The 25,014-nt window shown below is 37.1% G+C and overlaps 1 protein-coding gene and 1 long non-coding RNA gene across 4 annotated transcripts in view; one reads left to right on the top strand and one right to left on the bottom strand.

The window, feature by feature from the left end:
• LOC131412610 (uncharacterized) overlaps positions 1–13,996 on the bottom strand; it is a 243,611-nt gene extending 229,615 nt beyond the window's left edge. The window contains exon 1 of the long non-coding RNA XR_009221816.1: positions 13,829–13,996. This is a non-coding gene — a long non-coding RNA (uncharacterized LOC131412610). The remainder of the gene's footprint in view (positions 1–13,828) is intronic.
• FAF1 (Fas associated factor 1) overlaps positions 1–25,014 on the top strand; it is a 493,835-nt gene that overhangs the window by 10,362 nt on the left and 458,459 nt on the right. The gene's annotated exons all lie outside the window — the stretch shown is intronic.

Raw genomic sequence — 25,014 nt, 5'->3', positions numbered from 1 at the left:
CTTAACATCTAAATTCTATGGTGCCTGTGTGTTGGGATCCAGTGATACAGTTCTCCATGGTTTTTGTATGTCTTGTGAGCAGAGGCACTGACTGCTTTTGTTTCTGGCTGTCTTTTCAAGGATGCTTGTATAGTGAGCAGCCTTGGAAGACAGAGGTAATGTCTCCATCTGGAGCAGAGGGCAGGCATGCATAGTATCCATTTGAAAAGTTTTAGGTTCTCTAGGCTCTGGGTTCCCCTTGTGTAACACAGTCCACTGCATGTGCAGGTGTCACTTGGCCTACTTTGCATCGCCCTCTGGAAAATGGGACTGAGGAACTGCATAAGAAAATGCTAATATTCTGACTATTGATATTGCTATGAGTCATAATGTTCATTGTCTCCAACCCAGGAGTCTAGATCTTCTGCCAGCATGCATGAAACTGGTAGGCTGACTTGTCAGCTTGTGAGTAGGATAAAATCTTAGATCCTTCACTGCTCTTAACAGTTTTAGCAACAAGGATGGGATGTTGACAGACACGTGGCTTTCTGGAAGAGGAAGGGTGAGGGCCTCATGGGCTGGTTAACAGAATTTGAGGGAAGTTCATGGAAATTGGTAGCAACTGGAACATGTTAAGTGATCCTCTACTTTATTGCCTGTTAATGAGGAGGAATTAGGGAGGTGGTTGCAGACTGAGTCCTAGGAAATAGGTTCAAAGACAGCTGCCTGAACATTCCTTTGGTTGTTGCTAATTCTCAACAACCCTCAAATTTCCTTTCTGGTAGAGGGAATTTTTTTTACCAGTTTATCAGTGAGACTCAGGTTCAGACTCCCCAATGTGACAGTGAGTACTAACATCGTCCTGGCTGGGCAGAAGGTTCTGCCTCCTTTCAGACAACATTTACGGATGTGTGTGCACCTGCACTTGAGTGTGAGAGGAGGCAAATTTGCAACCTTTGTGGGCAGAAAGCAAAGTTAGAACTATCACTGGTTTGTCTGAGAGATAAGACGATGGGGGTACATAATGTCTTATGGCTCAGCCCCTCCTTTGGAGGAAGCATTATTCCCCACTTCACTGTCTGAAGCAAAGCTACTGACTCAATGAGGTCTGTCCTCAGTTTGTAGAGGTTTCCCTAAACCTGGGCCTGGTTCACCAATGGTTCAGCTAAGCTGAAACTGATTGTTTCTGCTCATCTTCTGGGGCTGTTCAGCCTCTGCACTAGCTATGCAAACTGATAATGGATGGGATTGCTCTGTTCAGTGGACAGAACTCAAGGCTGTTCTTATAGCTCTTGCCAGTACTCTCTTTCGTGAAACTTGTGTTTCTACTGACCTTTGGCCTGTTGCCAATGGCCTAGCTATTTGGTCTGCCACTTGGAAACTATAGACTGGCAGATTAAAGAACAGTTCTCTTTGAAGCTGTGAACTATGGAAACAAATTATAGCTGCTGATCAAACTGTCTGGATCACTCATGTAGATGCTCACAATAAGGGCCTGTTCTCTGATGAAGCCCGCTGTAATCAAGCTTTTGATTGAGCCTGCACTACCCAGAGCCGTCATTGTTGCCTGGATGCATCGTCGTATCAGATGTGACAGCACATCAACTATCATAAACTGAGTGCAAAGTAAAGGACTCTGTTTCTGATGCAGAAGGTACCACTGCATGCCAGACTTGTGACTCCTGCCAACAGCTGACTTCTTTGTCACATAATGAGAGAAGCCACATTGCATGGAGTGTGGGTCCTGCCTGCTTGGCAGATGGAATACATTGGACCTTTGACCTCCCTCTCGGAGTTATCAGTGGTGCCTTATTGCTGTTGACGCTTTTTCTGGTTATGTTGTTACTGTTCCAGTCTAATTAGCTGACTGGCCACACAACCATGGCTCCTGAAACTAATTTGTGTTATGCTTTTGGGCTTTCTGGACCATTTACAATCTGACAGGGGTGCACTTTTTATCGCAGAAGCCGCTCAACCGTAAACTGATAGTCAAGATATTTGAGGGACCTTCCATGCTCCCTGCCATCCACAGGCATCTGGTATGTGGATGTATGTCGAATGTTGGAACAGCTTCCTCCTTCGTAAGTCAGTTTGGTCACTGAATGCAACTGTCCCCAGAAAGGGATCATCTCATCTTGGTCACTTCCTGGGTAATGATCAGGACAGAAGGAGTGGGAGGTTATATAGCCCTATTTTGAAAATTCAGTATTCCACCCTGACCATTTCTGGGCATGATGCATCTTTTTTTCTCCTAGCAGCAACCCAAGCCTGTTGGTCTATGCCTTCTATATGGCAGCTTGCCAAAAGTTGGCCTAAGGATTCAAACTAAATTCTGGTTCAGCCACTTGGATTTTCTTGTTGGGTTGACATGGTCCTAGATCATAAAGATAATGACCACTTGGCTAAAGACACTGCTTGCTGAATCCCCCTATGGTGGCCTATGATCCCCATGTCAGTGGAGATCATAAATGGGTTTTTGTAGGTTTTATAAAAATTCCCTTGACTCTCTTGCACCTGACATTTCCAGATGAAAGGACTGAGTGTGAGTAGGAGATGCCTGGAAAAAAGATGAAGTTATATAGCTACTGGAATGGGACATACTGATGATGTGGCAGTGGAGGGAAAGCAACAATCTCGACACCTGGGGAGGAAACACCTTAGATCCCAGAAGTTTTGGGAAAGGGAAAGACATTAATATTCTTTGTCTTTCAGAACCACAGTTGAAGCCTTTCTCATGCAGGAAAATACACTGGTACAGCTCTTCCAAACTGTTGCAGGCACATTAAATTTAATTGACTGCTGGGTCTCTCATCCCCCATTAGACAGCTCTGATCGCCATTTGATTCTCATTCCCGTCAACCTTACTGAGAAGCCTATTGGAAACAGCAGGGGTTGGCCCCAGCTCCTGGACCTTCCATGCAAAACACCTGTCTGCACCTCCTGATGTCTACCCCACCCCCATCCCCTAGCCTCCATGTAGATTCTGTGGGGCAGGTTACTGGTGGCCTGGACAAATGGGACAGTTTGGACTGACTGTCTTCATTCAGTCCTTTCAAAAACAAAGAGTAGACTCAATTATTTGAAATGAACTGAAAACTCTAAGGCCTGCCACCTGGCTGGGAGACCATGTTGGGACACAGGTTGATAGTACCTCCCAGACTGACGTTGGTCCCACTTCGAGGAACCCAATAATTGTAAACAACCCACGCTTTCTAGGTGCATTATCTCTGCTCTCAGGACTGTATTTCTTGTGTGGAAGTCAGGCATTAACTTGTCTACCTCCTAAAAATAATGGACTCTTACATGTTTGAATGTTTAAGGAAACACCACCAGTAGATCTTGTAGTCCTCAGATGACTGTGGAGATGTCTCCAAAATGAGGCTATCTTTGGTTTCTTAGGGAAGCTTCCCAGAGTGATGACTGATTTGTTATTTATGTGTACCCTATGGACCATTATCCCTATGGGGGAAGTCATTCAGTTAGAACAGGTAGTTCCAACTTTATTTCTGACTTTTTAGCTGAAATTATCAGTGACACACCATGGCCCTGGAAAGCATTCAGGTCAACCTCAACTCACTGACCAGAGTTGTTATGGATGGTAAAATTGTTCTAGACTTTTTCCTTGTGGGCCAAGGCAGAGTCTGTATAGGTGTTAATACATCGTGTTGTTCCTAGCTTAATGCCTTGGGCCAAGTGGAAAGGTTAATACAGAAATTTAGGGAGAAAGCCACTGGACTTTCTGAGGTAGACCCTGATGGCTTATGGAGTTTCTTTGTCTTATTTGGGTGTGGGACCCTGAGGAACATGGTTGAAATCAATTCTGAAGGTTAGCCTCATCCTGCTGCCTATGGGTAGCTGCCTTAATTAAATGCTGTATAAGACAACTTGAATGGATGTAGTCCCAGCCTCTGTTAGTCAGATTAATCAGAGTGGCTGTTGGAGTGACATACTCCTGAGAAACTGTCAACAGCAAGGATAGTTAGAAGTCAGGGGTGGATATTATTGGGAGACAGTTCTCCATGTGTCTTATATTTCTGCACATCTTACGAATAGAGGCACTGATTGTTCCAGACACCCTTTTCAAGGGTGTTGTGTTGTAACTAGCCTAGATAATGTCTCCTTCCAGACCAAATGACAAGTTTGCTTACAGCGTGGAAGATAAAGATACTTTCTCCTCCAAAGGAAGGGGTAGGCATGCTTACTGTCTATTATAAAAGATTCATGTTCTCTAAGCTCAGGGTTCCTCTCATGTAATGTAATCCACTGTGTGTGCAGCTGTCACCTGGCCCACTCTGTATTACCCTGTGGGAAATGGGACTTGGGAAACGGTGCAAAAAAATGCTGACACTCTGTCTAGTGCTGTTGCTGTGAATAATAAAGTACTTTGTCTTTGACCTAGGAGTCTTGTGTCTTCCTCCAGCATCCATGAAATTGTAACAAACTAAATTATTAGCTTGGAAGTATGTAGAGTGAAATATTAGATGCTTCACAGTTTTTACCACCCTCTAAGGTGGGTAACCCCTCATTTTACAGATTGATTTTGGAGATGGTAATTATAACTACTACTACTACTGTTTACTGAGCATTACTTTCTGCTGGCCTCTGTAATAAGTGTTTTATTTGCATTATCCAACCTAATCAGTATATACCATCTAATCTGATTGCCATTGTTATTATTCACATTTTAAAGATGAAAAAGTGGAGGTGTAAAGAGGTTAAGTAATTATCTAATGGCAGATAGTCATAACAGGGCTGGGTTTGGAACTCAGGCCTGCTCTACTCCAAAGGCAAGTCTATGATCTCATGTATCCACATTTCTCAAATGGGTATGCTAGGGAGTACTCAAAGCTACAGAATAAATATGCATGTCTTCTTGTAGCACCAATTTACTAGAGTAACTTAAAAAGAAATATGTGGTTTTTTAAAATTAAAAACAATTATGAAGTAAATATAAAATTTGCATGAATTTTAAATAGAAATTAAATTTCAAAGAAATTGTGAGGATGTGGCTTGCTTTTCTTTGGATCATCTCCTCCCCTCCTCCAATGGGGGAACATGTTTCCCTTTGTCTATCGTTATGAATACAGTCATGGAAAAAATTAGTAAGTACTGCACTTTACAAGGTTGCCTTTTTTTTTTAAATCAAAGCTGTATCCAGTTAGTTTTTGATTCCTTCATCCTGTTGTAGTTCTGTGGAAAGCAAAAGGAACAAAGTTTTTTGGTGTCCCTGGGTTTACTGAGGCTAACAGAAGGATCAAAAGAAGAAAAAACTTATCTTGAAGCTGTATGTGGCAGTGGTTGCTATTGGGATTACTTAGTACTTCAGCAAGAGATTAGCCTGTCACTGGTGTTTTTTTACTTCACTTTTGCGTTTATCAGTATCTGTAAAGCATTTTGTTAGTGAAATCTATATTTATGTGAAGTAATTTTGCCTCATTTTTCTGGGAGTACTGTCAGTTTTGGGTATATTCCTAAAGTCCTAGTAGTGGAACTTGAAACAAGAGTAGTAATGTTATGGTAAAAATAATAGAATTGGTTCCAGCCAAGGCAAGCTGGCCCCAAGTTGATACGCATGAACTTTGTTTTAAACTATATTGTATTTTAGAAGAGGAAAACATTACTTAGTACTTAATTTGGAATAATGTAGTAAGAAGCATTTTGCCAAAGCTGACTGGATATTTGATGAAATTAAATAATTATGTTTTTTAAGTGTGATAATATATTGGGTTATATTTTTTAAAAAAGCAATTCTTATCCTTTAGAGATATACTGAAATATTTATGATGTCTGGAATTTACTTCTGAACAATCTGGGAGGGGTTTGGGGTGAGGTGGATGGGGAGTAAAACAAGATTGGCTTTGACTTGGTAATTGTTGAAGAGGATATTGTGTTCTTTTTACTATTATCTCTACTCTTATATATGCTTGAAATTTTCCATAATAAGAAGTAAATAAGATGTTCTGCCAAAATAAAAATGACTTTGGGGTGATTGTAAGCTTTAGTGTGATCTCTTCATGTTCTAATGGACTATAGGATTAGAGGGCTGATGATGAGACTATTACAAGGAAGTAATAACATAGCAATCATAGTAATACTATGTAATCATAGCATTTTACCAAAATAGTTGGTAAATTTTTGCCTGTATTTGTTGTCCCTGGAAAATTTAAAGTAGTTTACTAGTTAAATTTTATTTGTAAAAACCTTAGCTGTAGTCGTGGAATAAAGGTTTCCTAAAACTAATTAATTGTCTAACCAAAATAAAAGGTAGAAACTTGAAAGGAATTAACTTCATGTGCTAAATTTGAATAACTAAAGACGTGTTATTTTGGCAAAGAGGTGCTAACAGCTTTTTTCTTTTTTTAATGAATATTTAAACAAAATCAGAAACCTAAAAGGGTACAAAAGATATATTAAGCAAAATGAAAAGGCCAGTGAAAAGGTCATTTTCTGTGTGTATTGGTACAATCTGCTTTTGCAATGATTTTTTACTTTTTATTCTGCCTTTATTGTCCCAATAGAACAACACGTGATGATAATGTTTAAATATGGCTTTGTTTTAAGAACTGAGAAATACTGCATAAGTTATTAGTCTTCCCACTTACACATGCATGGAGAGTATGTAAAGTTAAAGTGTGGATTATGCCAAAATTAAGTATATTTTTATTGTTAAGATTAAAGAGTTTGTTAGATCATAAATCCTACCTATAATTCAGGAGTAATTTAATTTGCCAAGATAAAAATATTAATATGCTAAGAAACAACCACATCCTTTCCTGGTCTACTAGGTTATTTTTATTTATTTATTTATTTTTAATCTATGCGTATTTTATGTGTGTATGTGTGTGTGATCATAGCAGAGCCTTGGCATTTCCAGGGAATGGATCCTGAAGGTACACTGCTTAACATGGTTATTGAGTCATCCTTTGATGAAAGGGCGTTCGTAACATACATAGCTGGCCGTAGGATTCAGTTCCCGATGCTGTCCTTCTGCGTTTTTAAGGAGACCTTCATGAAGATAGCTGCAAGGAACTCCCTGCTTGCCAGGGCACATCTTACAGTTGCAGCTGCTATTTGTTACTCATGGGGAAAGTATGAAACTGTGGAGTTACGGATCTTGATTGCTTTTCCACCATTGCTGTAGTAATCCCATATAGGATGCTCTGAGCTTGCCCAACAAGGCGTTTACTCAGAAATACCTCTCTTCCTGGTTGGTATTATGATCAGATAAGTGAGATAAAAGAGATGGGAATATCATGGAGTTTTGATAGTATTAGTGATAGTGCTTCATATATGAACACTGTCTTTAATTCTTATTGCTTTAAATCTCTAAGTATGTACTGAGAGTATACCAGACATTCATTTATTCCACAGATAATTGAATGATTTCACATGTAATTGTGATGTGAGGATGTGAGGAATACAGAGAAATCTATGTTAACTGACATGGTTTTCATTCATATTTTCATACACTTGACAAAAATTTATTGAATACCTGCTCTGTGCCAGGTATTATACTAAGTAATTGGGAGATCACTACTTTATAAGGCAGCTAGTATAGCTAATAAAAGTTTACCCCTTTATAATTTACTAATTTACTCTAGGCGTATGCAGATTTTCTCCCTCCCCCCCACATGAAGGCAACTGTGTTACCATTAACTTTTATTCTCTGAGCCCTAATTTTCCAGTTTTTTCCACTACTCATTACTTGGTTGCTTTCCTCTGGATGTTTACTTATTAATGGCACACTTCCATGGAGGAGCTTGAGAGTGAACACAGTATTCCAAAAGAGGTTTGGAGTAGAGTAAAATGGTCTCCCCCTCTAGTTTTGCACATTATATTACTATTAATGCAGTCACCTTACAATTTTAAGACGTATTTAATAGGTAGTAACATAAAATGCTGCACAAGCAGGTAAGGCATATCTCCCTCATCCTAAATTTAATCACTTGAATTTCCCAAGCTGAGTAGAGAACTTTATATTTATCTTTATTAACTTCTATTGCCTCTACCTGCTCCTAATCGTTTATCTGGAAATTTCTTCCACTTCAGTTTTTCCTTACATTTCCTTTGGCTTCTGCATCTCCCTTTCTACTGGCTTCTTCTTCTCAACCTATTCCCAATTTAAAAACTTGCCAAGCTTCTCTCAGTTTAAAAATGCCCTTCATTGATCCTATGTCCTATTCTGAATGCTTCCATATTTCTCTCTCTTTTTTCCTCGCCTGTCTCTTAAGTGTTAATGTACCTTAAGGGTCTGTCTTTGTTCCCTTCTCCTTTCCACTCTATCCCATCACATATGGTTTCTGTGGATAATCATCTTTTCTTTGGTTTTAAACATCCTTTATATATGTGCTATTCACTCCCAAAGCAGCAGCCTCATTCCTAACTTCTCCTGAACTCCATATCCAATAGCTTATATAGGATGAAAATCAAGTTCATTTGTATGGCTGACAAAGCTCTTTGTGATTTGGCCTTATGTAGCCTATACTTTTCTCAATACCTTGTTCTATAGTGATACTTTGATGCTTGTAATTTTCTTAAACTTATATCATTTTGTTTCTCTTTGCTTTTGTGAGTTCTCCCATTGCCTGCCTCTTAGTCTTCTATTTATCCCTTAGACTTGTGCATAGGCATTGTCTCCTATGAAGGCTTCCCTAGCAGTTGCTTTCTCTCTCCTCTGTATTTCTCATTCTTATACATACATACATCTGTCATTGCAGCTATCACATTACTTTGTAAATATTTTACTTGTCTTTCTTACGAATTTGTGAGTTCCTTACAGCCAGGAACTGGATCTTATTCATTTTAGTATTCCTAATGTCTAGCACACTTTCTGGCACATAGTGTTTTCTCACTGAATATTAAATTGAACTGAACTAGTTAGTTTTGAGCTTGTTGAAATAAGATGAAGTAAGATAAGAAGGATATGATTGAGTTTTTGGATCCTGATTTTTTGGATCCTGATTTTGTCATCAGAATATTAGCTCTTTTAGCTTTGTGTCATTTGTGTATGTAATGAACATCAGTCTGTTAATACTCTCTGAGTGTCCTGAGATTTGGAATTGTGTCATATTCATCTCTGTATTGCTAGTACCTAACACAGTGCTTGCCAGATGTCAGGCTACCAGTGTTTATTGAACTGAAGCAAATTAAATTGAAATTAGATGAAGACATTCATACTGCAAAGATAGTATATGACTGATAGCATTTGTCTTTATTTCTCTATCTTATCTTTAGGAATAAATCGGAGAAATTTTGTCAGTTGCTTTATTGAAATCCAGATTTAGGAAATATATGTTATGTTCCTGACATGCAAGTCAAGTTACCTATCAAAAAATGTTTGGTGTCATTTATTCATGAAGATCACACTTTCCCTTCTAAGGATTTATAGGCCAGCATCTCTTTAAGAATTTGTTTTAAAATTTGACATGAATTGATGGCAAAGTAATAGGTGTGTAATTGTCTTAATTTTTCTATTTTCTCTCTTCTTTTGAAGTGCTCCTAGTATTCCTCCTATTAAAAAAAAAGTCCCCAAAGATGTCCTGTGGTTGTGTGGATCTTATTAGCAAGACTTTTGAGTATCTTTGCAGGTACTAGGTACAAGACATAAATTTATAAGTTCAAGAAGCTCCATGAACACCAAGTAGGATTAAAATAAAGAAAGTCACACATAGGCACATCATAGTCAAACTGCTGAAAAGCAAAGATAAAGAGAAAAGTCTTAAAAACATCCAGAGGAAAAAAAAGACGTTCCATGAAGAGAACAATGACAAGAATGGTAGTTAACGTCTCATCAGAAACAGTGGAATACAGGGGACAATGGAATGATAACTAAGTGCTGAAAGAAAAACATTATCAGACTAGAATTTTATATCTAGCAAAATTATCCTTCAAAAGTAAAAGTGAAGACATTTTCAGAAAATAAAACCTGAGAGAATTTGTTGCTAACAGACCTGCATATTATAAGAAATGCTAATGGAAGTTCTTTAGGCTGAAGAGAAATGATACCATATGGAAATGTGGATCTATGGAAGAAGTGAACAGCACTGAAAATGGCATATATGTGGGTAAATATAAAAAATTATATTTCTGTTTTCATAATTTCTTTAACGAACGGTTAACATAAAAATAATAACAATATATTGTGGAGTTTTACATTTTATTTAGAAGTAAAAATATATGACAACAGTAGCTGAAAGAAAAGAAGTAAATGGACTCTCTTTTACGGTTCTTACGTTATATGGGATATGGTAATAATATTAGCTCAAGGTAGACTGATAAGTTATGGATGCCTTGTCATAATTCCTGAACAACCATTAATAAATAGAAGAACTGTAGTTAAAAAGTCCAAAGAGGAACTAAAATGGAATACTACAAATAGGCTCAACCTTAAAGAATGCAGATAAGGAAGAGTAACTGAAGAAAAACAGTTGGGACAGATTACAAACAAACAAACAAAAAAGATGGTAGACTTAAACTCTATCAGTATCAATAAACTCCGAACGATATCAATAATTATATTAAATGTAAATAGACTAAACAGTAATCAAAAGTAGGGACTGTCAGATTGGATAAAAAAGAAAAACTGAAATACATTGCTTACGAGAGGGACATTTGAAATATAAATACCCAGTTTGGTTGGAAATAAAAGGATGAAAAAAGCTATACCAGGTAGATACTAATGATAAGAAAGCTGGTCTGATTAATTAATATCAGACTCAGTAGACTTTAAGATAAAGAGCATACTGGAAATAAGGAAGTTCTGGCCCACTATTTTTCTACTTTCTAATACTGGGTAAATCATATGGCCTTCTTTTTGTTTTCTCATCTATAAATTGCAGTTTAATTTGAGCTCTTATGTTAGGCACTTTATCATCAATCCTTGTAATAGCCTTGAAAGATGATTATTATTCCCATTGGGTGAGAATAGTGAGGCTCAGAGAGGTTAATAACTTTCCTAAAGTCACAGGGCTAGTAAGTGGCAAGGCTTGGATTTGAAGCCAGTTCTGCTATGATTCAGACTTGAATTTTTTCACTACACATTGTTTCCTGCACAATATACCTGCTTGAAAAGGACTGTACCCTATCCTTTGCTTCTATATAGACACATCTAATTGAAAGACCTCTCTTGAGGTCGCCTACCTAGTTCATCATGCCCTTTTGGAATCCATTCTTCTTTAATTTGTATAAAAATAGCTGTATTCAAATGTTATTAAATAGGCTCTGATTGAGATTTTTCAGTGTTCGGCATTGTGATTTTACTATTCATCAGTACATTTCAAAGATGCTCATCTCCTGAAATACTTGGTTAACTACAGACACACATTCCCTTAAGTCAATGTTAAATTGCTTACATTTCGCTTTAAGTAAATGAAAAAGATGAAGTAGCTTAGATCGTTGGAGTCCACTTGGAAAAAACATAATGGCATCTTAGAGCCTCCTGTGAATTCTTTAAATAATAAGTTGCATAATCCATGTTATTTGCCTCTTGGAGTTGTAGACTATAAATTACTGATATTTGTTTAGTCTTTTTCATCATCTTTGTGGTATCTGGTCAGATTGAATACTTATAAATTATACTTTACAGTAATGTTATAAAAAAGCTGAGAATGATTTGTTTGTGTTTGTTAAAGAATCTTTTAAGTCTCTAGATATACTTTATTGCCTGAAGTACTGTGAAGCCTGAGAGTAGGAGCTATATCTTTTACCTGCTATATTTCCAGACACTTCCTGGCACATGGTAGACACTCAATTAGTTACTTTTTGTTGTTTTCTTCTTCTTTTTTCCAATTAGTGTCCCTTGAAAGTCTTGTGTGAAAATTAGTATGTAATGACATCCCTATAAAGATGTATTAAATGTTTGCTCCCTCTTGTGGATATAAAGGAGAATGTAAGCTCTTATAATGAATCTGTTCTCTAGTGTGTAAAATTTACCCCAATTTTTCTCTTTTTGGAGGGATGTTAATCTATGCAACTTTATCAACTCAATAAACTTTTTGGTTTGCATACACTCACAAAACAACTTTATGAAAATAAATTTTTTGGTTCACATACATTCATAAAACACGCAGAATTCATTCAAGTATCTTTTTTGTTGTTGTTTTTTTTTTTTTGGTGAGGAAGATTTTCCCTGAGCTAACATCTGTGTCAGTCCTCCTCCTCTTTGTGTATGGGATGACTCCACGGCATGGCTTGTGAGCAGAGTAGGTCAATGCCTGGAATCCAAATCCATGAACCCAGGCCACCACCAAAACTGAGCACACAGAACTTTAAGCACTCGGCCACAGGGCCGGTCGCTGAAGTATCATTTTTTAATGTCCAGGTTAAAATTTGTATACTATTACTCAAGTCAGAACTTAATAGCACTTTTTGAGCACACCCTTTCTGCTTTCTTGCATATAAATTACCTGAATCATGAATAAATTTTTTCTGTTTTAATTCTAAAACTATATTAGGTATTTCTGGATATATGTGAGAGTATTATTTCCTAATGCATTTCTTGTTTTGATCAAAGCAAAAATAAAAGCTTAATCATTTTGTTTGCCTTCACAACTTTTAAATTTAGAACACCTGACCAAACAGGTTTTTTTTTTTTTTTTCTCTGAGGAAGATCAGCCCTGAGCTAACATCCGTGCTAATCCTCCTCTTTTTACTGAGGAAGACTGGCTCTGAGCTAACATCTCTTGCCAATCCTCCTCCTTTCCCCCCCCCCCGCCCCCCGCCCCAGTAGATAGTTGCATGTCGTAGTTGCACATCCTTCTAGTTGCTGTATGTGGGACATGGCCTCAGCATGGCTGGAGAAGCGGTGCGTCGGTGCGCGCCCGGGGTTCCTAACCTGGGCCGCCAGTAGCGGAGTGCGTGCACTTAACCGCTAAGCCACGGGACCAATATTTTTATTCTAAAGAATTAATGCAACTGAGACTATAAGCAGCTGGGCCTTGGGAATGCTTTAACATGTAGAAAAATCTTTTTAACTCACGTATATATCCTTGACATTCTTTTCTCTATATACTTAGAGATATTCATATTACTGTCTTAGACCTCTCCATTTTATATTTACTTCTGTCTTTAATAGTAGAAGTTGACTTTCATTTTGAGACTATTTTTGGGATAGAAACAATATTTTCACCATTTCAGAAGAATTGTACTCTATGTGCCAAAGACAAATAGCATGCAATAAATGGGTACTGTAGTGTGGATGTTGGACTCTCAATAGGGCTCATTTACTAGACAGGTGACTTGCTCCTAAAACCAGTCTAGCTGTGAGCATGATCCAGATCCTCACCTCAGCAAAGTCACAGTTTATCTGTCACTAACTAAAGCAAACAAAAAAATGAACAAAACTTTGTGGTGGTTTAGTATTCATATAACAAAGAAAGTATAGTTTCATGAACTTGCACAAAAAGAACACTCCATGAAAGCCACACTCAGGTTAAGAAAACAGAATATAAGTAGAACTTCAGAAACCTCCTTCTAGTCAGTATCCTCCTATGCTCTAGGATAACCCAGTACTTTGAATCTAACATTATATATATATATATGTATACATATATATATTATTATATTATACATTATATATATATATAATATATATATATTAGTTTTGCCTGTTTTAAAACTTTATGTGCATGAAACCATACAGTAGGCTTTTAAAAAAATTGTGGTAAAAAATACATAAGATTTACCTTTTTAGCCGTTTTTAAGTGTACAATTCAGTGGCATTAAGTACACTCACATTGCTGTGCACTGTCACCACCAGAATTTGTTTATCTTTCCAAACTGAAACTCCATACTGATTAAACATTAACTCTCCATCCCTTTCTCCTCCAGCCTCTGGCAACTCCCATTCTACTTTCTTTTTTTTAAATTTTTATTTATTTATTTATTTTCCCCCCAAAGCCCCAGTAGATAGCTGTATGTCATAGCTGCACATCCTTCTAGTTGCTGTATGTGGGATGCGGCCTCAGCATGGCCGGAGAAGCGGTGCGTCGGTGCGCGCCTGAGATCCGAACCCCGGGCCGCCAGCAGCGGAGCGTGCGCCCCCAACCACTAAACCATGGGGCTGGCCCCCCATTCTACTTTCTATCTCTATGGATTTGACTATTCTAGGTACCTCATATAAGTGGAATTATACAGTATTTGTCCTTTTGTGTCTGGCTTGTTTCACTTAGCATGATGACTTCAAAGTTCATCTTTGTGTCAGAATTTTCTTCCTTTTGAAGACTGAATAATACTCTGTTGTATGTATATACCCCATTTTGTTTATCCATTCATCTGTCAATGGACATTTGGGTTGTTTCCACTTTTTAGCTATTATGAACAGTGCTGCTGTGAACATGAGTGTACAAATATCTGTTCAAGTCTCTGCTTTCAATTCTTTTGGGTATATACCCAGAGTAGAATTGCTGGATCAAATGGTAATTCTATGTTTAATTTCTTGAAGATATACAAGGCTTTCGTCATATACTTAGTTTGTATCCTGCGACCTTATTAGTTTACTTATCACTCTAGAGAGTTTTTCCTTTTCAAGAATGCAGAAGATTTTCTATATACAGTCATTTGTCTGTAATAAAAGATATTTTTACTTCTTTCCAGTCCTTGTGACTTTTTTCTTTCTTTATCTTACTTTATTGGATTGACTAGGATCTCCTCTACAGTGTTGAATAGAAGTGGTGACAGCAAACATCCTTGCCTTGTTCCTAGTCTTAGGGAGAAATTATTCAGTCTTTTACTGTTAAGTGTGGTGTTAGTGTGGATTTTTCATAGATTTCTTTCATCAAGTTGAAAAAATTTCATCAAATTGCTAAAAATTTTTGTCATGAATGGGTGTTAAATTTTGTCAGCTTTTTTCTTCTAGTGAGATGATCATATAGATTCTCTCTCCATTGATCTGTTAATATGGTGAATTTCACTGATTTCTTAATGGTAAATCACCTTTGCATTGCTGGAAGAGACCTCACTTGGTCATGATGTGTTGTTCTTTTTATATATTCCTGGATTTGATTTTAAGGATTTTTACATCTGTGTTCATGAGGAAAATTAGGCCAGATCTGGAGAAACTGTAGACCCGTCTGCTGCTCCATGTCAGTGAGGTAAGCCAGCAGATCAGTGAGAATGTGTGTGAGCTACAATAGCACCTTGTGCCGTAGCTAGACTTTTTGAGGGCAGTAATACCGGCTGCTTCTCTTCTGCCTTCTAAATTGTCCGAAATTTTTCTTACGGCCATTCCTGACACTACTCAGGGAACAAGTTTTCAGAAATATAGTTTCAGGTTACCTAAGTCTGAGACCAGCAGATATCGTCTTGGCCATCCCTCTCATACCTCTTTGTTTTTCCACTTGTTGTTCTAGGGATTACAATATACATAGCTTACTTAGCACACTGTCTTGAATTATATTATACCATTTCATGTATAATTAAAGAATTTTATGAGCATACTTCCATTTACCCCCTCCCAGCCTTTGTTTTATTCTTGTCATGTATTTTACTTCTATATATGTTATAAACTTCACAATTCATTGCTATTATCTTTGCTTTAAGAGTTAGTTGTCTTTTAAAGAATACAAGAAACAAGAAAAAAATGTCTTGTATTTACTCACATATTTGCCATTATGGGCACTCTGTGTAGATTAGAGGTTCCATCTGGTATCATTTCCCTTCTGTATGAAAAACTTTTTACTATTTTTGTATGCAAGAAAGATCTGTTGGTGAGACATTCTCTCAACTCTTGTTTATCTGAAAATTTCTTTTTTTTTTTTTGAGGAAGATCAGCCCTGAGCTACCATCCGTGCTAATCCTCCTCTTTTTGCTGAGGAAGACCGCCTCTGAGCTAACATCTATTGCCAATCCTCCTCCTTTTTTTCCCCCAAAGCCCCAGTAGATAGTTGTATGCCATAGTTGCATATCCTACTAGTTGCTGTATGTGGGATGCGGCCTCAGCATGGCCAGAGAAGCGGGTGCGTCGGTGAGCGCCTGGGATCCGAACCTGGGCCGCCAGTAGCAGAGCGCACGCACTTAACCTCTAAGCCACGGGGCCGGCCCTGAAAATTTCTTTGTTTTGCCTTTTCGTTATATATTAATTTTTTTTTAATTCTTATTTATTTTTTCCCCCCAAAGCCCCAGTAGATAGTTGTATGTCATAGCTGCACATCCTTCTAGTTGCTGTATGTGGGATGTGGCGTCAGCATGGCTGGACAAGCAGTGTATCGGTGCACGCCCGGGATCCGAACCCGGGCCGCCAGCAGCGGAGCGCGCACACTTAACCACTAAGCCACTGGGCCGGCCCTGAAAATTTCTTTATTTTGCCTTTTCGTTATATATTAATTTTTTATTAAGGATTTAGATGCAGTGGTAAATTTAACTGTGTTGGGTATGTAAAAACATTTTGGCAAAGAATATTAAAGAAAATTATTAGGAAAGTCACATCTCTGCCACTTCATAATTTTATTACTTTGCTTTTTTCCTTTGGTAAGTAAAAGTCCATTTATTTTACTTTTTATAACTAAAAATATTTAATTTATGTGAAATTGACATTCAATGAAATGCACTCATCTTAAGCAGACAATTTGATGAGTTTTAATAACTGTTTATACCCCTCTAAACATCACCTTAATAAAGATATAAAATATTTTCATTGTTCTAGAATGATTCCCTCATGTTTTATTCCAGTCAGTCCCCTTGCCTCGTAGGAAACCGCTGTTCTGATTTCTGTCACAAGAAGTTTGCCTTTTATTGGACTTCATGTAAATGAAGTCATACAGCATGCAGTCTTTTGTGTCTTGCTGCTTTCCCTCGACGTAACGCTTTTGCGTTTCATCCATATGTGAGTGTACATGTAGTTTTTTATTGCTGAGTAGTATTTCCTTACCCCGTAAAGATGTAGAACATTTTCATTGCTCCAGAAAGATTCCCTCAAGATGTCTTCAGTCAATCCCCATGCCTTATAGGAAGCCACAGGTCTAATTTCTATCACCATATGTTAGTTTTGCCTTTTATTGGACTTCATACAAATGAAGTCATATGGCGTGCAGTCCTGTGCTCTCTGTGGTAGTGACTTGTCTTGCTGCTGCTCAAACCCTCTGTCTCTATTTTCCTGAAGTTGGTGGCCTTCTTGAAATCATATTGTCCTTACCATTGCAGCACTGACAATAATGGTCTGCTTTGTGTTGTGCTCAGGTCCTCTAAGTGTTCTGCTTTTGAATATCCCTTGGATATATCTGAATTTTCTCATAATGTGGGGATGACTCCTCTATTACTCTTTTTTTCATTTTTCCCAACAATTCTTAAATTTAAAATTTTTCTCTGACATAAATTTATGCTTTAATAAAAGTGAGTTATTTTTAGTTTCCTAACGTGAATGCTCTTTCCCTGTCTTTATCTCCTCTTTCCACTTCGTATCTTCCTCTCTACCCCTCCTTTCTTCCATCACTTCTGTTTATGTTTCTCTTACCAAACTGTGAGCTTCTTAAGCCTGGAATAGAATAGGTGCTTAATAAATATAATGAATAAGTGAATAATAAGTCTTGAATTTTCTAAATATTATTAGTCAAATAAAAGTTTCATGACTGTTTTACCCATTCATGGAAAGAGGTTTTTCTTAAAAACAAGATAATAATAAAGGCAAAATTGTGAATAGTAGTTAACTTAGTGGGGAAAGGAAGGTGATTAGGAAGTGGCACTTGGAAGACTTCAAAAATACTGATACTTAGGTAATTTTTTAGTTGGGTGGTGGGTATATTGGTATCAGTATTCATTTGGAGACTGGCTGTTCATCTTTGCTCAAAATAGGGAAAAGTGAAATATAAACCGACTTATTAGGACCGTCTGTAATATAAGAAGGCATATGTCTGAACTTCGAATGGTAAACCCCACAATGAAATGCATTAGGAGATATTTGAAAACTTGGCTGTGATGACATTGGTAGGAAACTCTCAGCATGACTAAGCCTTACTAAGGGCTTATCTTAATTAAACAGGATTTTTTTATTATAATAAAATATACATAACAAAATTTATCATTTAACTATTTTTATGTTTTCAGTTCTGTGGCATTAAGTACATCCACATTGCTGTGTAACCATCACCACCATCCATCTCCAGAACTTTTTCATCTTCCCAAACTGAAGCTCTCTACCCATTAAACAATAACTGCCCATTCCCTTATCTCCCCAGCCCCTGGCAACATCCATTCTACTTTCTGTCTCTATAAATTTGACTCCTCTAGGTACCTCATAGATGGAATCATACATTTGTCCTTTTGTGTCTGGCTTATTTTACTTAGCATAGTGTTTTCAGAGTTCATCCGTGTTGGAGCATGTGTTAGAATTTCCTTCCTTTTTAAGGCTGAATAATATTCTGTCATATATATATATATATACACCCCATTTTGTTTATCTGTTCATCCATCAATGGACACAGGTTGCTTCCATGTTTTGGCTGTTGTGAATAATGCTGGTGTGGACGTGAGTGTACAAAGATCTATTTGAGTCTCAGCTTTCAATTCTTTGGGTATATACCCAGGATTAGACTTGCTGGATCATAATTCTGTGTTTAATTTTTTGAGGACTGCCGTACTTAAACAGACTTTTTATCCAGTTTTCATTTGCACAGATAGTTTTGCGAGGCTCCAGAAGAGGAACTTGGAGGAAGTAGCCTATATGTACAGTCTTTTGAGAGAGCAAGCTGGAAACCAAGCCAGTAAGAGACTACAAAGAATGGAGTGGAGACTATTCCTTAGTCAGTTCTTGTTCTGGGAAGCCAGGGAGAGTTAAACTCTGTGGTAGTTAGTATCTGTTGCTGCTTCTGGATTTGTTACCAGAGGTATATTACCATATAACAAACATGGTTGGTTAGCAAATGGAGTCCTTTCTACTCTATTCCCCTCTTCCCTTTAAATCCTCTGTTAGATCTAGACTCCTCTATTTATTGCAATTTCTATTAGATATTTAAATATTCCAACATTTTTTTTGTTATGAAACCAGAATTTTTGCTATAATGCACAGTGATTTAATTCATGCATATACTAAAGATGCATTATTTAATTCCTTTGAAAGACATTTTTACCACCAATTATACTAGACATAGTTATAGGTGATGGAGCTACAAAAATAAACAAGATGCTGTTTATATCTTTGAGGAGAAAATATACAGTCGTCCCTTGGTATCCACAGGGGATTCGTTCCCGGACCCCCTGCAGATACCAAAATCTGTGGATGTTCAAGTCCTTTAGTTGGCCCTCCATATTTGAGGGTTCCTGCATCCTTGGATTCAGCCAACTGCAGACTGTAAACATAGTACACCATCGGCAGTTGGTTGAATCTGCAGATGTAGAATCCGAGAGTATGGAGGGCTGACTGTATAAACAAATGATTAGCATATACAGTCATGTGCCTCATAAGGATGTTTTGGTCAGTGATGGACTGCATATACTACCCTGGTCCCATGAGATTAGTCCCATATAGCCTAGATGTGTAATAGGCTGGTATCATCTAGGTTTGTATAAGTACACTTCGTGGTGTTCACACAATGGCGAAATTGCCTAATGACACATTTCTCAGAATGCATTCCCGTCCTTAAGTAGCACATGAATAGAGTGTGCTAGTGCGTATATATATCTCAGAGACTTTGAGATATATATACGCACACAAAGTCCTCAGAAAATACAAGTAAGTAATTCTTTCATGGGTTAGCGGCTAGAGATGGTTAGAGAAGGGAAGGCTTTACAGAATAAAGTGTCTTGAGTAGTAGAAAAGCCGTTAAAGGCACTTTAAACAGGAAATAACTTGAGCAAAAGATGGGGGTAGTTTGAAAATGCGTTAGATATGAACAAATATTATTTTGGCTGTGCACTTGGGATAAAAAAGATGACTAAGACATGGGTCCTACATTTCAGGATATTGGAATCTAGTAGGGGAGACAGAAGAGAGATTTGTAAAGAAATAATTATAATGTAGTCTGATAAATGCCCAGGTTTCATTGGAGAGTAGTAGGGAGAAGGACCTAGATTACCAGAAATAACCACCAAAGTTTAATTTAGTTAGATAACTGAGTTGACTGGGACTCTTGTCACTTATTTTGTCTCATTTTTAAATTTGCTTCAGATAGGAGAGAAAATCCCGTCACTGTTACTCTATCTTTGACATTCCTTAAAATTTTTTTTTGAATAATAATGTAAAATATTTACATGGTTACAAAGTGAAATCTATAAATCAAAGTATATTCAAAGCAGTCTAGCTCCCTTTCTTTTGCCTTTTGCCCATACTCTCCCTTTTTTTAACATTAAAAAAATTATTCTTTACTTTCTCATTGTAGAAAAATAGAGGTGAATATGTTTATATTTTCATATTATCAATCTTAAATGATAGCATAGTATACAAACTTTTCTACAACTTTTTTTTCACTCAAGGGTGCATTCTGAAGTTCTCTTCATTGTAATATATAGAACAATTACTCATTCCTTTTTATAATTGTATAGTACTAATAGAGTATTTTTTAAAACGTAAATCCCAGACATAGTATTTCACTCCAAAGTAATGCTATTGCTTAGCAGCAAACTACCCTATAACTCAGTGGCTTAAAAACAACAATTATTTACTCTCATTTAGGCATTTGCTATGAGTTGACTGATCTAGGCTGTTTGTCTGGGTGGCTCTGCTTCAAGTTATAGGTCTAGTTGGACTTGGCTCCTGAGCACGTTAGGCTCAGATATGTTCCATGCGTATTCATTCTAAGATCCTCTTAAGGGACTGCAGATAAGCCAGTGATTATCTGGGTCCACATCTGTGATGATGACACAGATATAAGGGGGCAAGCTGAAACTCATGATTCCTCTAAAGGCCTAGGCTCAAAATTGTCATAATGCCATGTCCAAGCATATTCCATTTACAGAATCAAGTCACAGATACAAGCCCCAAAGTTATCTTCTTTTTTTTTTTATAATTTTATTTATTTATTTATTTTTCCCCCAAAGCCCCAGTAGATAGTTGTATGTCATAGCTGCACATCCTTCTAGTTGCTGTATGTGGGACACGGCCTCAGCATGGCCAGAGAAGCGGTGCGTCGATGCGCGCCAGGGATCCGAACCCGGGCTGCCAGCAGCGGAGTGCGTGCACTTAACCGCTAAGCCATGGGGCCGGCCCGAACCAAAGTTATCTTCTTAGTGTGGTCTTCCCTGGCCAGCCTATTAAAAATTTCAATCCTTTCCCAATGTTTCGTATCCCCCTTCCCAACTTTAATTCTCTATATATCTCTATCTTGAATATATGTGTGTATTTAAACTATTTATCTTGTTTATTATCTATATCCCCCTTTACAATACATGTGTAATGAGAGCAGGGTTTTCTATATTTTTATTCTCTCTATCCCCAGCACCTAGAACAGTGCCTAGAACATAGTCAATGCTCAATAAATATTTGTTGAATGCATAAATGAAGGCATGAAATGAAATAGGTTTCAAGAGACCTATTGCTCTTTAGTTTTTTTCCCCCCAAAACCCTTTTTTGTTGTTGTTGAGGCATACTTTCATAAAATAAGATGCACAGATCTTGAGTACAGTTTAATAAATTTCAACATAAGTATACTCTTGAAACCGTAACTCCGATTAAGATAGAGAAGACTCCCATCACCCTAAAAAGTTCCCTCATGTCCATTTCTTGTCAGTTTTCCCACCTCTAGAAGCAATTAGTGTTCTCATTTCTGTTACCATGGATTAGCTTTTCCTAGTTTTGAATATTGTGTATATGGAATCACATAGCATATAATTTTTTGAATTTCCCACTTGCACTCAACGTAATGTTTTTGAGATTTATCCATATTGATGCATGTATCAGAAATTCATTTCTTTTTACTACTGAGTAGTATTCTATGGTACAAATGTATCACAATCCATTTATTCATTTGTTGATGGATATTTGGGTTGTTGGTTGCTTTTTATTTTTTTATTTATTTTTTATTTTTATTTTTTAAAATTTTTTGTTTATTGCAGTAATATTGGTTTATAACTGTATAAATTTCAGGTGTACATCATTATACTTCTATTTCTGCATAGATTACATTTTGTTCACCACCCAAATACCAATTACAACCCATCATCACACACATGTGCTGAATTATCCCTTTCTCCCTCCTCCCTCCCTCTTCCCCTCTGGTAACCACCAATCCAATCTCTGTCTCTATGTGTTTGTTTGTTGTTGTTATTATCTACTACTTAATGAGTGAGATCTTACGGTATTTGACCTTCTCCCTCTGACGTATTTCACTTTGTATAATACCCTCAATGTCCATCTATGTTGTCAAAATTGCTGGATTTCATTGTTTTTTTATGGCTGAGTAGTATTCCATTGTGTGTATATATACAACCTCTTCTTTATCCATTCGTCCCTTGATGGGCACTTAGGTTGCTTCCAGGTCTTGGCTATTATGAATAACGCTGCAGTGAACACAGGGGTGCATGTTTCTCTACTTGCTGCTGTTTTCAAGTTCTTTGGATAACCCAGCAGTGGAAGAGCGGGATCATATGGTAGTTCTATCCTTAATTTTTTGAGGAATCTCCATAGTGTTTTCCATAGTGGCTGCCAGTTTGCACTCCCACCAGCAGTGTATGAGAGTTCCCTTCTCTCCACATCCTCTCCAACACTTGTTGTTTCCTGTCTTGTTAATTATAGCCATTCTGACGGGCGTGAGGTGATATTGTAGTTTTGATTTGCATTTCCCTGATAGTTAATGATGGTGAACATCTTTTCATGTGCCTCTTGGCCATCTGTATATCTTCTTTGGAGAAATGTCTGTTCAGGTCTTTTGCCTATTTAATTGGGTTGTTAGTTTTTTTGTTGTTGAGATGCATCAGTTCTTTATATATTTTGGAGATTAACTCCTTATCAGATGTATGGTTTGCAAATATCTTCTCCCACTTGTTAGGTTGTCTTTTCGTTTTGTTGATGGTTTCCTTTGCTGTGCAGAAGCTTTTTAGTTTGATGTAGTCCCATTTGTTTATTTTTTCTATTGTTTCTCTTGCCCGGTCAGACGTGGTGTTTGAAAAGATGTTGCTAAGACCAATGTCGAAGAGTGTACTGCCTATGTTTTCTTCTAGAAGTTTCACAGTTTCAGGTCTTACATTCAAGTCTTTAACCCATTTGGAGTTAATTTTTGTGTATGGTGTAAAGTAAGGGTCTACTTTCATTTTTTTGCATGTGGCTATCCAGTTTTCCCAGCACCATTTGTTGAAGAGACTTTCTATTCTCCATTGTATGTTCTTGGCTCCTTTGTCAAAGATTAGCTGTCCATAGATGTGTGGGTTTATTTCTGGGCTTTCGATTCTATTCCATTGATCTGTGTGTCTGTTTTTGTGCCAGTGCCATGCTGTTTTGGTTACTATAGCTTTGTAGTATATTTTGAAATCAGGGAGTGTGATACTTCCAGCTTTGTTCTTTTTTCTCAGGATCATTTAGCTCTTTGGGGTCTTTTGTTGTTCCATATAAATTTTAGGATTCTTTGTTCTATTTCTATATTGTGAAAAATGTTGTTGGAACTTTGATAGGGATTGCATTGACTCTATAGATGGCTTTAGGAAGTATGGACATCTTAACTATGTTAATTCTTCCAATCCAAGAGCATGGAATATCTTTCCATTTCTTTGTGTCTCCTTCAATTTCTTTCAGCAGTGTTTTATAGCTTTCGGTGTACAGACTTTTCACCTCTTTGGTTAAGTTTATTCCTAGGTATTTTATTCTTTTTGTTGCAATTGCAAATGGGATTGTATTCTTAATTTCTCTTTCTGGTACTTTGTTGTTAGTGTATAGAAATGCAACTGATTTTTGTATGTTGATTTTGTATTCTGCAACTTTACTGTATTCGTTTATTACTTCTAAAAGTTTTTTGGTGGATTCTTTAGGGTTTTGTATATACAAAATCATGTCATCTGCAAATAGAGTTTCACTTCTTCCTTTCCAATTTGGATCCCTTTTATTTCTTTTTCTTGCCTGATTGCTCTGGCTAGGACTTCCAGTACTATGTTAAATAGGAGTGGTGAGAGTGAGTATCCTTGTCTGGTTCCTGTTCTTAGAGGGATAGCTTTCAGTTTTTCACCATTGAGGACGATATTAGCTGTGCGTTTGTCATATATGGCCTTTATTATGTTGAGGTACTTTCCTTCTATCCCCATTTTATCCAGAGTTTTTATCATAAATGGATGCTGTATCTTGTCAAATGCTTTCTCTGCATCTATTGAGATGATCATGTGATTTTTATTTTTCATTTTATTACTGTGGTGTATCACGTTGTTTGGTTTGCGAATGTTGAACCATCCCTGCATACCTAGAATAAATACCACTTGATCATGGTGTATAATCTTTTTAATGTGTTGTATGAGATTTGCTAGTATTTTGTTGAGGATTTTTACATCGATGTTCATCAGTGATATTGGCCTGTAATTTTCTTTTTTTTGTGTGTTGTCCTTGTCTGGTTTTGGTATCAGGGTAATGTCGGCTTTGTAGAATGTGTTAGGGAGCTTCCCCCCCTCGTCAATTTTTTGGAAGAGGTTGAGAAGGATAGGTATTAAGTCTTTGAATGTTTGGTAGAATTCACCAGGGAAGCTGTCTGGTCCTGGACTTTTATTTTTGGGGAGGTTTTTGATTACTGTTTCGATCTCCTTACTGATGATTGGTCTATTCAAATTCTCTATTTCTTCTTGATCCAATTTTGGAAGGGTGTATGATTCTAAGAATTTATCCATTTCTTCCAGATTGTCGAATTTGTTGGCATATAGCTTTTCATAGTATTCTCTTATAATCTTTTGTATTTCTGATGTGTCTGTTGTAATTTCTCCTCTTTCATTTCTGATTTTACTTATTTGAGCCTTCTCTCTTTTTTTCTTGGTGAGTCTAGCTGAAGGTTTATCAATTTTGTTTATCTTTTCAAAGAACCAGCTCTTGGTTTTATTAATTTTTCTATTGTTTTTTAAGTCTCTGTTTCATTTATTTCTGCTCTAATTTTTATTATTTCCCTTTTTCTACTGATTTTGGGCTTTGTTTGTTCTTCTTTTTCC

The sequence above is a fragment of the Diceros bicornis genome, chromosome 13 (assembly GCF_020826845.1).
Source record: "Diceros bicornis minor isolate mBicDic1 chromosome 13, mDicBic1.mat.cur, whole genome shotgun sequence".
Classification (NCBI taxonomy): domain Eukaryota; kingdom Metazoa; phylum Chordata; class Mammalia; order Perissodactyla; family Rhinocerotidae; genus Diceros; species Diceros bicornis.
The sequence above is the reverse complement of the archived record's forward strand: the minus strand, read 5'-3'. Positions and strand labels throughout refer to the sequence as shown.